Source organism: Heterodontus francisci, chromosome 1, assembly GCF_036365525.1.
Source record: "Heterodontus francisci isolate sHetFra1 chromosome 1, sHetFra1.hap1, whole genome shotgun sequence".
Classification (NCBI taxonomy): domain Eukaryota; kingdom Metazoa; phylum Chordata; class Chondrichthyes; order Heterodontiformes; family Heterodontidae; genus Heterodontus; species Heterodontus francisci.
The window spans coordinates 13,486,208-13,500,422 of record NC_090371.1 but is presented as its reverse complement, the minus strand read 5'-3'; positions in this window follow the sequence as shown (position 1 = coordinate 13,500,422).

The following is a 14,215-nucleotide window of genomic DNA, read 5'->3' as shown; positions in this document are numbered from 1 at the left end:
GTGGTGACTCTTAACTGTGCTCTGCAATGGCCCAGCAAGCTGATCAGTTATAACTTCTCAAGGGCAGTTAGGGTAGGAAATAAATTCTGGTCTTGCCTGTGAGGGTCTCATCATGTGAATGAATAAAAAAATAACAATTAATGGGGTGCATGGACTTCTAGTGTTCTCTTGTTCCTTAAATTCTTATCATGACGTAAATAGACTTGGTAGAAAGTTAGTTTGCGCTTAGTCTCAGTTGACACACTTGACCATCAATGCATTCCAAAAAATATGATATCAGTCACTATTCAGAGACTAGAAATTAGACAAGACTGACGCTAGTCGCCGTAGTATTTCGGTAAACATAACACACAGGCCAGGAACAAGATTCAGGATTGCTGCCCTGACCTGTCAAGTTAAACATCCTCTGAGTAGGAAGTGGGTGCTGAATATTAGCCAATGGGAAAATCTTTACATGAACCGCACCCCATTCTTAACATGTTCTTCAAACTGAGTGTTGATGAAAGAAAGAACTTGAATTTATATAGCACTTTATTACATCTCTCACAAACATCCCAAGTACACAAAAAATGCTTTTGTTCACAGTCACTTTTGTTAGCATATAATTTTATCACACAACAATGTCAAAGAATGAATAAGCAGTTAATCTTGTTTATAAATTTTGTTTACAGGATGTGAATGATGCATCAAGGTTGAATTTATTGCCCAACCTTAGTTGCCCTGAAAGGCCTTCTGTGATCATTTGTTTTAAAAAAAATGGCACTTCTCTAGTTGCTTTCACATCTTCAGGTTCATCCCAAAGCACATTACAACCAAAGAAATACATTTGAAAAGCAATTACTGTTGTAATGTCGGAAACGCAACAGCCAATTTGTACACAGCAAGCTCCCACAAACAGCAATGAGACAACGACCAGATAAATTGTTTTAGTGATGTTGGTTGAGGGATAAATATCATCCAGGACACTGAGGAGAACTCTCTTACTCTTCTTCCAATAGTTTTGTGGGATCTTTTCCATCCACCTGAGGCAGGCAGACGGAGGCCTTGGTTTAATACCTCATCGAAAAGATGGCACCTCTAACAGTGCAGCACTTCCTCAGTATTGCACTGCAGTGTCACCCCAGAGCCTCTGGAGTGGGACTTGGACCCTCAACTTTCCCAACTCAGAGGCATGCATGCTACTAACTGAGTCACAGCTGACACAATTAAGGATATTAATAAGTCGGAGGTGGGTGTGCATGGGGGCGGGGTGTAGGGGCAGTGTGCAATCTGCAAACGAGCACAGTCAGTCATTTTCCGGTGCCAGTCCACAAATGCCCAAGTGTTTAGAAATTTCCATGGTGCCATTTAAGCTTCTGACCTCTAGTCACTGGCTCAGGTCCATGACCTTTTACCTCTTCAGGTATTGCTACACGATCTTTAATATCAGGTGGTTTACAAGGTAGAAATTTCTGGAACTAGGCTGTTTGATTGTTAGCCAAAATGGGTATAATCATTGCACACAATTGGAACAGTCCAGCAGTCAAGGACATGAGTTAGCTGGCGATGTTAGAAGATTAGAAAGGGGAGGTCCCACTACTGCAGCCCAATTCCCAAATCTGGCTGAACTTTCCCTCACCCTGAGCTAAATATTTGGGTGAAGTTTGGTCACATCTAATTGCTTGTCTCTGGCTTTTGTTTGTAAGCTGTTTACTTCTGCTGTCCTTCACAGATGTTTACAAGATGTTGAAGCCTGTGCATCACCATCAGTCACTTCCGAAAATCACATTGATGTCGACATTTGTTTTTCTGCAATTTTGTTGACTTGAACTTGCTGCCCATGTCCCAACTTGCACGATGCCCTATTCACCCATCACCCCCTGTGCTCTCTGACCTACATTGATTCCTGGCTAAGCAACACCTCAATTTCAAAATTCTCATTGGCTGTTTTCAAATTCCTAGATGGCCTCACTCCTTCCCTCTTCCAGCCCCACAACCCTCCAAGATCTCTGCACTCTGCCTATTCTGGCCTCTTGCATCGCCCCTGCTTTCCTTCACTCCACCATTGGTCTCTGTGCCTTCAGTTATCTGGTCCCTAGGCTCTGGAATTCCCTCCCTAAACCTCTCCGCCTCTCCCTCGCTTCCTAGTGCTTTAATCTAGCTTTTGGTCACTTGTCCTCATATCTCCTTATGTGGCTGAGTGCCAAATTCTGCTTCATAAAGTTCTTGAAGCCCCTTGGAACATTTTACTACTTTAAATGCGCTATATAAATGCAAGTTGTTGTTGTTTTGAATTTCATTTTTAGTTTTAGTTAAAGGAGGGAGTTGAGGTTTCTGACCTGAAGATGCTACTGAAGGAAGGAATTCTGCTAAACCTTTATAAATCACTGGTTAGACCTCAGCTGGAGTATTGCGTCCAATTCTGGCCACCACATTTAAGAAGGATGTCTAGGGCGCAGAGGAGATTCAGGGATGAAGTTCTTCAGTTTTTTTCATTCTTTCATGGGCTGTGAGTATTGCTGGCCAGGTCAGCATTTGCTGTCCATCCAATTGTCCTTGAGAAGGTGAGAAGCTATTAGGAAGGCAATGACATGTTGGCCTTTAATGTAAGGGGACTGGAGTACAGGAATAAAGAAGTCTTATTAAAATTGTACAGGGAGTTGGTGAGACCACACCTGGAATACTCTGTGCAGTTTTGGTCTCCACATTTAAGAAAGGATATACTTGCACTGGAGGCAGTGCAGTGAAGATTTACTAAATTGGTCCCTGGGATGAGGGGGTTGTCCTATGATGAGAGGCTGAGTAAATTGGGCCGATAGTCTCTGGAGTTCAGAAGAATGAGAGGTGATCTAATTGAGACATACAAGATTCTGAAAGGGCTTGATAGGGTATAAGCTGAGAGATTATTCCCACTGGTCAGGGAATCTAGAACACAGGACACAGTCTCAGGATAAGGGGCCAATCATTCAGGACTGAGATGAGGTGAAATTATACACTCAAAGGGGTTGTGAATCTTTGGAATTCTCTACCCCAAAGGGTTGTGGATGCTCCATCGTTGAATATATTTAAGGCTGGGTTAGATAGATTTTTGGTCTCGCAGGAAATCGAGGGACATGGGGAGTGGACAGGAAAGTGGAATTGAAGCCCAAGATCAGCCATGATTGTATTGAATGGCAGAGCAGGCTCGATGGGCCGTATGGTCTACTCCTGCTCCTATTTCTTGTGTTCTTGTGTGTGGAGGGTTTGGATAAGCTGGGGCTGTTTTCGGAGCAGAGAAGGGGAGATTTAATAGAGGTGTTGGAAAATTATGAGTGGTGTTCATAAAATAGATAAGGAGAAACTGTTACCACTGGGGTGGCACAGTGGTGCAATGGTTAGCACCACAGTTTAACTGCTCCAGCGACCCAGGTTCAATTCTGGGTACTGCCTGTGTGGAGTTTGCAAGTTCTCCCTGTGGCTGTGTGGGTTTCTCCTGGGTGCTCCTGTTTCCTCCTGCAGGTTGATAGGTAAATTGGCCATTATAAATTGCCCCTGGTGTAGGTAGGAGAATGGTGGAGATGTGGTAGGAAATATGGGATTAATGTAGGATTAGTATAAATGGGTGGTTGTTGGTCAGCACAGACTTGGTGGGCCAAAGGCCTGTTTCAGTGCTGTATCTATCTATAACTGGCAGGAAGATTGATATACCAGAGGACTTAGATTTCAAATCACTGATAAAAAAGCAAGAGGGGAAATGAAAAGAATTTTTTTTTCAGGCAATGAGTTGTTGTGATCTGGAATGCACTGCCTAAAAGGAAGCAGATTCAACAGTAACTTCCAAAAGGGAATTGGATAAATACTCGAAGGGGAAAACATGCAGGATTATAGGAATAAAGGGAATGGGCCTGATTGAATAACTTTTCCAAAGAGGCAGCACAGGAATGATGGATTGGATGGTTTCCTTCTGTGCTGTATCATTCTATGATTCCAACTTCTCTTCTCTCTTTGGGCACCTTGTCTCGAGAGACAATGGGTAAGCACCTGGAGGTGGTCAGTGGTTTGTGAAGCAGCACTTGGAGTGGCTATAAAGGCCAATTCTAGAGTGACAGACTCTTCCACAGGCGCTGCAGATAAAATTGGTTGTCGGGGCTGTTACACAGTTGGCTCTCTCCTTGCGTTTCTGTCTTTTTTCTGCCATCAGCTAAGTCTCTTTGACTCGCCACTCTTTAGCCTCGCCTTTATGACTGTCTGCCAGCTCTGGCGATCACTGGCAACTGACTCCCACGACTTGTGGTCAATGTCACAGGATGTCATGTCGCGTTTGCAGATGTCTTTAAAGTGGAGACATGGTCGGCCGGTGGGTCTGCTACCAGTGACGAGCTCGCTGTACAATGCGTCCTTGGGGATCCTGCCATCTTCCATGTGGCTCACATGACCAAGCCATCTCAAGTGCCGCTGGCACAGTAGGGTGTATATGCTGGAGATGTTGGCCACCTCGAGGACTTCTGCGTTGGAGATACGGTCCTGCCACCTGATGCCAAGGATTCTCCAGAGGCAGCGAAGATGGAATGAATTGAGATGTCGCTCTTGGCTGACATACGTTGTCCAGGCCTCGCTGCCATAGAGCAAGGTACTGAGGACACAGGCTTGATACACTCAGACTTTTGTGTTCCGTGTCAGTGCGCCATTTTCCCACACTCTCTTGTCCAGTCTGGACATAGCAGTGGAAGCCTTTCCCAGGCGCTTGTTGATTTCTGCATCGAGAGACAGGTTACATGTGATAGTTGAGCCTAGGTAGGTGAACTCTTGAACCACCTCCAGAGTGTGGTCGCCGATATTGATATTCTAACTTAAATAGAAAAGATGTGGTTAAACTGAGTAGCAATTGGTGGAATTGGCTGGATGGAATTACTGGGTCTGATTTTTGAACCTTTGCACACCAAAAATGGACAAAGGCAGATTGAACAGGAGTTCTTGGTTGGATGTGAGATAGTTGGTGAGAGGGTCCCATCCAAAGCAGACAGGCATTAAAATGGGTGAGTGTAGGATGTTAAATGCAACCCACTTAAGAGATATCTTATCTCCTTTCAGAAGCTGATAGATCATCCAGAATGTACTTCAACGTCTGTCAATCTGCTGAACCGCTGATGCTCTTGTTCCCAGTAAACGCTTTACTCTCTCCCATCCTGGTTGAACGCTCTCTGGAATCTTCACTCCCTCAACTCCAAGGGTTACAGGTTTGCGAGCATCTGGTTTAGCCATCTATCACCAGATCAAGTGCTATTGGCCCTCAGGTCCTCTGCCATTCACGGTTCCAGGATCACCATCTACAAGATGCACTGCAGCAATGCACCAAGGCTCCTTAGACAGCACCTTCCAAACCCACGACCTCTACAAACAAGGAGGACAAGGGCAGCAAATACATGGGAACATCACCTCCAAGTTCCCCTCCAAGTCACACACCATCCTGACTTGGAACTATATCGCCGTTCCTTCACTGTCACTGGGTCAAAGTCCTGGAACTCCCTTCCTAACAGCACTGTGGGTATACCTACCCCAAATGGACTTCAGCGGTTCAAGAAGGCAGCTCCCCACCACCTTCTCAAGGGCAATTAGGGATGGGCAATAAATGCTGGCCTGGCCAGAGACGCCCACATCCCATGAATGAATAAAAAAAACCCCTGATGAGCAAAGACAACTCCAGGTTTCTTTCCTTCACTAGCAAGCATCTCCATATCATCTTCTCCCTTCACCCTTATCTCCACAAGTAATGAGCTCATGGATTTCTTTGTCACTAAGATGGGGACTGTCTGTTCAGCTACCTCTGCTGCTTTCCCCTCCCCTTGCCTGTTTAGCTGAACCTCTGCCCCTCTCCAAGATCCCTCCTGCCCTAATCCTGAGCCCATGTCTTTCTCTAGTTTCTCTTCGAACTCCCCTCATTCCCTTTCTGAGCTCATCTGGTGCATGAGGTCCACCTCCTGCTCCCTCGACCCTATTCTCACTGCTGACCATCCAAACTTGCCTTCCTGGCCTGCACTGATGATGCAGGGACATGAGTTCACAATCCCACCATAGCAGCTGGGGATTTTAAATTCAATTATATAAATAAATCTGGAATAAATCAGAGAGCTCGAGCCTGACAGGGAACAGTGCCAGGTACCCATAGTTAAAAATGGTGGCGGGAAATCAACGGGAGTCAGAGCGAGCAAGCCTGAGAAAGAACGGTGTGGGAGATCCACTGTTAAAATCAGCAGAGGGGTGTCAGTGGGAGACAGAGAGAGCCTGAGAAAGAACGGTGTGGGAGATCCACTGTTAAAATCAGCAGAGGGGTGTCAGTGGGAGACAGAGAGAGCCTGAGAGAGAACAGTGTGGGAGATCCACTGTTAAAATCAGCAGAGGGGTGTCAGTGGGAGACAGAGAGAGCCTGAGAGAGAATAGTGTGGGAGATCCACTGTTAAAATCAGCAGAGGGGAGTGAGTGGGAGACATAGAGAGCCTGAGAGAGAACAGTGTGGGAGATCCACTGTTAAAATCAGCAGAGGAGAGTGAGTGGGAGACAGAGAGAGCCTGAGAGAGAACAGTGTGGGAGATCCACTGTTAAAATCAGCAGAGGGGAGTGAGTGGGAGACAGAGAGAGCCTGAGAGAGAACAGTGTGGGAGATCCACTGTTAAAATAAGCAGAGGGGTGTCAGTGGGAGACAGAGAGAGCCTGAGAGAGAACAGTGTGGGAGATCCACTGTTAAAAGCAGCAGAGGGGAGTGAGTGGGAGACATAGAGAGCCTGAGAGAGAACAGGGCGGGAGATCCACTGTTAAAATCAGCAGAGGGGAGTGAGTGGGAGACAGAGAGAGCCTGAGAGAGAACAGTGTGGGAGATCCACTGTTAAAAGCAGCTGAGGGGAGTGAGTGGGAGACAGAGAGAGCCTGAGAGAGAACAGTGTGGGAGATCCACTGTTAAAAGCAGCTGAGGGGAGTGAGTGGGAGACAGAGAGAGCCTGAGAGAGAACAGTGTGGGAGATCCACTGTTAAAATCAGCAGAGGAGAGTGAGTGGGAGACAGAGAGAGCCTGAGAGAGAACAGTGTGGGAGATCCACTGTTAAAATCAGCAGAGGGGAGTGAGTGGGAGACAGAGAGAGCCTGAGAGAGAACAGTGTGGGAGATCCACTGTTAAAATAAGCAGAGGGGTGTCAGTGGGAGACAGAGAGAGCCTGAGAGAGAACAGTGTGGGAGATCCACTGTTAAAATCAGCAGAGGAGAGTGAGTGGGAGACAGAGAGAGCCTGAGAGAGAACAGTGTGGGAGATCCACTGTTAAAATCAGCAGAGGAGAGTGAGTGGGAGACAGAGAGAGCCTGAGAGAGAACAGTGTGGGAGATCCACTGTTAAAATCAGCAGAGGAGAGTGAGTGGGAGACAGAGAGAGCCTGAGAGAGAACAGTGTGGGAGATCCACTGTTAAAATAAGCAGAGGGGTGTCAGTGGGAGACAGAGAGAGCCTGAGAGAGAACAGTGTGGGAGATCCACTGTTAAAATCAGCAGAGGAGAGTGAGTGGGAGACAGAGAGAGCCTGAGAGAGAACAGTGTGGGAGATCCACTGTTAAAATCAGCAGAGGAGAGTGAGTGGGAGACAGAGAGAGCCTGAGAGAGAACAGTGTGGGAGATCCACTGTTAAAATCAGCAGAGGGGAGTGAGTGGGAGACAGAGAGAGCCTGAGAGAGAACAGTGTGGGAGATCCACTGTTAAAATCAGCAGAGGAGAGTGAGTGGGAGACAGAGAGAGCCTGAGAGAGAACAGTGTGGGAGATCCACTGTTAAAATCAGCAGAGGGGTGTCAGTGGGAGACAGAGAGAGCCTGAGAGAGAACAGTGTGGGAGATCCACTGTTAAAAGCAGCAGAGGGGTGTCAGTGGGAGACAGAGAGAGCCTGAGAGAGAACAGTGTGGGAGATCCACTGTTAAAATCAGCAGAGGGGAGTGAGTGGGAGACAGAGAGAGCCTGAGAGAGAACAGTGTGGGAGATCCACTGTTAAGATCAGCAGAGGGGAGTGAGTGGGAGACATAGAGAGCCTGAGAGAGAACAGGGCGGGAGATCCACTGTTAAAATCAGCAGAGGGGAGTGAGTGGGAGACAGAGAGAGCCTGAGAGAGAACAGTGTGGGAGATCCACTGTTAAGAGCAGCAGAGGGGAGTGAATGGAAGACAGAGAGCACCTGAGAGAGAGCAGTGTGGGAGATCCACTGTTAAAAGCAGCAGAGGGGTGTCAGTGGGAGACAGAGAGAGCCTGAGAGAGAACAGTGTGGGAGATCCACTGTTACAAGCAGCAGAGGGGTGTCAGTGGGAGACAGAGAGAGCCTGAGAGAGAACAGTGTGGGAGATCCACTGTTACAAGCAGCAGAGGGGTGTCAGTGGGAGACAGAGAGAGCGCCTTCGAGAAAGAGAAAAAAAATCAAAGTATGATATCACAGGGACGCTTGGTGAGTATTTCCCTTTTATGTTCTACAAACTTGGCATTCTTTTAAACCAAGAGCTGAGAAATTAAAAATTTCAATCAGGGTAAGTTTAAAAGTAAGTGAATTAATAAGACTATTAGCATAGTGTAGGTCTAGATCCATTAATTAAAAATAATAGTTTAAACAAGGTACTCACTAGATTCTAAAAGAGGGAATAAAGTTTTTTTTTTAGATCATAGATGGGCAGCAGAGACCAGTTACTTGCAGTTCCTGTGGCATCTGGGAACTTCAGGACATTCCATGTGCATTTGGAGAACACGTGTAGGAAGTGACCCCAGCTGCTTCAACTCAAGCTCAGGATTTCTGTGCTTGAGGGACAGCTGGAGTCACTGCGGAGTGTCAGGGAGGTTGAGAGTTTTCTGGATTCTACTTTCAGGAGGTGGTCACCCAGAGGCAGTGAGAATTCAGGATAGTAAATGGGTGGCCCTTCAGAAGAGTAGGAAGAGGCAGGAGGTGCAGGAGTCTTCGGGATGTGCGCCACTCTCAAATTGTACCCAGCTTTGGAGACTGCTGGGAGTGATGACACCTTGAAGGAGTGCAGTCCAGATCATGGCACCAATGGGCACGTGACTGAACAGGAGGGAACAGCAAAGTGTAGAAATGTAGCTGTTATAGAAGGTTCCATAGGTAGGGGGACAGATGGGCATTTCTGTAACTATTATCATGAGTCCTGCATGATTTTTTGCCTCCCTGGTGCTAGGGTAAGGGACATCACGGAGAGGGTGCAGGATAATTTTCAGGGTGAAGGGAGTGAGCCAGAAGTTGTGGCATGTCGGAACCAACAACATAGGGAGGGGAGCTATTGAGGTTGTCATGAACGTGCTTCCATTATTGATATTTTTTGAGAACTTGTATTTGAAAGCCTGTGGAAAATACCTGTGGAGATGCTGGACTTTTTTTTTTAAAAAGGGTCACTGGAAGGACACTTGGGACTTTGAAAAAAGACCGCATTTGTTGACAACACGAACGGTAGGTGGCGCTGTTTTGGCACATGCGCAAATACAGCATGTGCCACTAAAACATCACAGATTGCGACTGTAGCAGCTGCCAGGACTAAAGATGGCGCTGCTGAAAGAATCACACAGAGGAAACCTAACGAACACGTGGCAGTATACAATGGCCGGAGTGAGAGAGCAGCGCGGGGGCCGGGGAGAGCAGCGCGGGGGGCAGGGAGAGCAGCGTTGACGGTGACGGCGGGGGTGGGGGGGAAAGAGAGGGAGGGGGGGAAAGAGAGGGAGGGGGGGAAAGAGAGGGAGGGGGGGAAAGAGAGGGAGGGGGGGAAAGAGAGGGGGGGGAAAGAGAGGGGGGGGGAAAAGAGAGGGGGGGGGGAAAAGAGAGGGGGGGGAGGAAGAGAGGGGGGGGAGGAAGAGAGGGGGGGGAGGAAGAGAGGGAGGGGAAAAGAGAGGGGGGGGAGGAAGAGAGGGAGGGGAGGAAGAGAGGGAGGGGAGGGAAAGAGAGGGAGGGGAGGAAGAGAGGGAGGGGAGGAAGAGAGGGAGGGGAGGAAGAGAGGGAGGGGTGGGAAAGAGAGGGAGGGGAGGGGGGAAGAGAGGGGGGAAAGAGAGGGGGGAAGAGAGGGAGGGGGAGGGGGAGGGGGGGAAGAGCGAGGGGGAGGGGGGGAAGAGGGATGGGGAGGGGGAGGGGGGGAAGAGGGAGAACTGGGGGAGAGGGTGGAGGGAGGGGGGGAGAGCGGGGGGAGGGGGAGGGGGAAGAGGGAGGGGGAGGGGGGAAGTGCGAGGGGGAGGGGGAAGAGGGAGAACTGGGGGAGAGGGTGGAGGGAGGGGGGAAGTGCGAGGGGGAGGGGGGAGGGGGGAAGAGGGAGAACTGGGGGAGAGGGTGGAGGGAGGGGGGGGAGAGGGTGGAGGGAGGGGGGAGAGCGGGGGGAGAGCGGGGGGAGAGGGAGGGAGGAGAGTGGGTGGAGTGGGAGAGGGAGGAGGGGGAGAGCGGGGGGAGAGGGAGGGAGGAGAGTGGGTGGAGTGGGAGAGGGAGGAAGGGGAGAGGGAGAGAGAGAGGAAGGGGAGAGGGGTGGGGGGTTGGGGGAGAGTTTGGGGGGGGGAGCAGCGGAGCAGAAGAGGGGTGCCTTTTTCTGTGCATGCGCCAGAAACACAACAGCAAAAGACTTACCGGCCAGTCCCTGGACCCGGCGACACCAAGGTCTTCGCACACTTGCTCCCCACGGCTCTCTACGGCCTCTCGCTTCCGGTCCTCTCCATTCAGCCGTTCCCTCCAGCTGTGGATGCCCAATCCAGTTGCTTCTCCCCTACTTCTCCACAGTACTTCAGGCATTGCAACTGTCTGGTCCTTGCATTTTGCATGCTCCCTCTCCCCACCCCTCCCCGCACTCCATCTTCACCTCCCCCTCTTCACCCACCCCTCCCTCCCCCTCTTCACCCACCCTTCACCCACTCCTCTATCCCCCTCTTCACCCACCCCTCTATCCCTCTCTTCACCCACCCCTCTATCCCTCTCTTCACCCACCCCTCCTATACGCCCCTACCTCCACCCCTCCCTCTACCCCCCTACCTCCACCCCTCCACCATAGTTGAATATCTGAAGTGCAGTTGCAAAGTCGGGGAAATAGCATCCAAAACAAAACCTCAACAATTCTGGGGTTAATTATTGAGAAGTTTTATTAAGTTCATTAAGCATCTGAGGAACTCTGTGCATGGATACATGAGTGTTGTGTCCAGCATTCCCGTTAGACAGACAAGCCGAGTCTCTGCTATGCACAGCTAAAGAGATTGTTCCTGGAGAGCCTTGTGGTGAATGAATGCTTGGCTCTCTATTCCACTACTGTATTGTCCATGTGAAGAAGGCAAAGTCACAAGAGTCTGAGCTCAGTCTATTCTTGGTGAATGTTCCCCAAGCGCATCCCAATGTGCATTCCCAATTCATCCATAAATGCAATGTTCCTTTCCACATCGTGATGAGCTCCGCAGCATGATCCAGTTGCCTTCGTTGCTTGATTGCTGACCGTAAGTCTCGAGGACTGTTTTCTCGACGGCATGTTTTACATGAAAAGAAATAAAGCAAATCAGAGTCAGAGCTTGCCTCCCTCCATCCACTGAAATTACTGTTGTGCATACCTTTTTAAGTTCTGCAGTGAAGGCACCAATTGATAACGTCGCCAATGAAGCACTTATTACCCACCTCAGATGCAGGAATCAGCACATCCTTGCGTCATCTCCTGCACTGCCTCCTTTGCTTGAATGCCGTCCTTAAGTGTCAAGGATTGTTTTCTCAAGGGCACGTTTTACATGAAAGGAAATAAGGAAAGAACATCAGTGTCAGAGCTTCCCTCCCTCCAATGAAATTACTGTTGAGCATGCTTTATGTTCTGCAGTAAAGGCATGTACTGATAACACCGCCAATGAATCACTTAGTACCCACCTCAGCTGTAGGAGGCAGGATGATGTAACTGCCCCTATCTCGTGATGGTTCAATGCTGCTCTCAGGGAAAACATGAATGATGTGAGGGTGCTGGAAAAAGAGGCACATTTCTTTTGGACTATGAACATAAAGTTGGCCATTTAGCCCAGCTGTTCCCTGCTAGTGGTTATGCTACTCGTGCGTCTTCCCATCCATTCCCATTTAATCTTGCCTACGACTATCAGCATCACCTTCCATTTCTTTCACTCTTATCTACCTTTGCCTTAAAGCAACACTGAGGATGGAGAATGGTGTGGCTGCACTCCCACCTCACCAGTTGTGTACGCAGCAAGAGCATTCACATTTGTGCTACGACTGGACACGGCATGCTTGTTTCATTTCATGCTCAGTCTCTTCTTGCTGAATGTTTCCCAAGTGCTTGACCCCTTTGGACGCCCTCTCTGCTTGACAGGCAGCAGCTGGCAATTGCGGAGTCTCACAAGGCTCTGCATGGTTGTTTCAAAGGCGGATGGGGAAACATGTGGCTGTGTGTCCATGTGCACTGCTTGGATGGGTGCAGGAACAGGTGGCTGTGTGTCCACGTGCACTGCTCGGATGGGTGCAGGAACAGGTGGCTGTGTGTCCACGTGCATTGCTCTGATGGGTGCAGGAACAGGTGGCTGTGTGTCCACGTGCATTGCTCTGATGGGTGCAGGAACAGGTGACTGTGTGTCCACGTGCATTGCTCTGATGGGTGCAGGAACAGGTGACTGTGTGTCCATGTGCATTGCTCTGATGGGTGCAGGAACAGGTGACTGTGTGTCCACGTGCATTGCTCTGATGGGTTCAGGAACAGGTGACTGTGTGTCCATGTGCATTGCTCTGATGGGTGCAGGAACAGGTGGCTGTGTGTCCACGTGCATTGCTCTGATGGGTGCAGGAACAGGTGGCTGTGTGTCCACGTGCATTGCTCTGATGGGTGCAGGAACAGGTAGCTGTGTGTCTATGTGCACTGCTCTGATGGGTGCAGGAACAGGTGGCTGTGTGTCCACGTGCACTGCTTGAATGGGTGCAGGAACAGGTGACTGTGTGTCCACGTGCATTGCTCTGATGGGTGCAGGAACAGGTGGCTGTGTGTCCACGTGCACTGCTTGGATGGGTGCAGGAACAGGTGGCTGTGTGTCCACGTGCATTGCTCTGATGGGTGCAGGAACAGGTGACTGTGTGTCCATGTGCACTGCTCGGATGGATGCAGGAACAGGTGACTGTGTGTCCATGTGCACTGCTCTGATGGGTGCAGGAACAGGTGGCTGTGTGTCCACGTGCACTGCTCTGATGGGTACAGGAACAGGTGGCTGTGTGTCCATGTGCACTGCTCTGATGGGTGCAGGAACAGGTGGCTGTGTGTCCACATGCACTGCTTGGATGGCTGCAGGAACAGGTGGCTGTGTGTCCATGTGCACTGCTCTGATGGGTGCAGGAACAGGTGGCTGTGTGTCTATGTGCACTGCTCTGATGGGTACAGGAACAGGTGGCTGTGTGTCCATGTGCACTGCTCTGATGGGTGCAGGAACAGGTGGCTGTGTGTCCACATGCACTGCTTGGATGGCTGCAGGAACAGGTGGCTGTGTGTCCATGTGCACTGCTCTGATGGGTGCAGGAACAGGTGGCTGTGTGTCCATGTGCACTGCTCTGATAGGTGCAGGAACAGGTGGCTGTGTGTCCATGTGCACTGCTCTGATAGGTGCAGGAACAGGTGGCTGTGTGTCCATGTGCACTGCTTGGATGGGTGCAGGAACAGGTAGCTGTGTAACTGAACAGCAAGGAGAGGGTACCACAGGTGGGGGAAGTGGAGCTTTGAACAGGCAGGTGTATGTATGGTCCGTCAGATCATTAGGCCAGGGGATGAAACGCTCAGGATCCATGGATTGTGGCACGTGACTGATGTCCAGCGCGTGGCCACCTCCATCCGAAGGTTCTTCCAGGCAATTGTTGGGCATAGTAAATGGCTCCATCTCATCAGCCAGTCCTTGCTGCTAGCGGAGAGTCTGTCGCCGCAGCCAGTCCAATCTCCTCATGAATGCTGCCGTTCCACTCTGCAGAACGGCCTGTTGTAGCTGGTACCATTGATCTGAAAGCAAGCGGTATTTTTCATTGTAGCTGAGGGGCCTTGGCTGTTCCTCTGTAATCACAATGGCAGCAGCCATGCCTGTCGTCGTTGGTGCCTGAGATGCACGCCAGCGACAGTTGGGGGCGAGCCTGTCCAAAGGCAGACCCAGATGCCTCTGCACAACAATAGCATGTTTACGGGGCAACAAAGTCTGAATGGAGAAGATGCAGCTGCAGGTAGCCTGGCCATCATGTATCTGCAGTGTGTACTGTTTGGCACCAG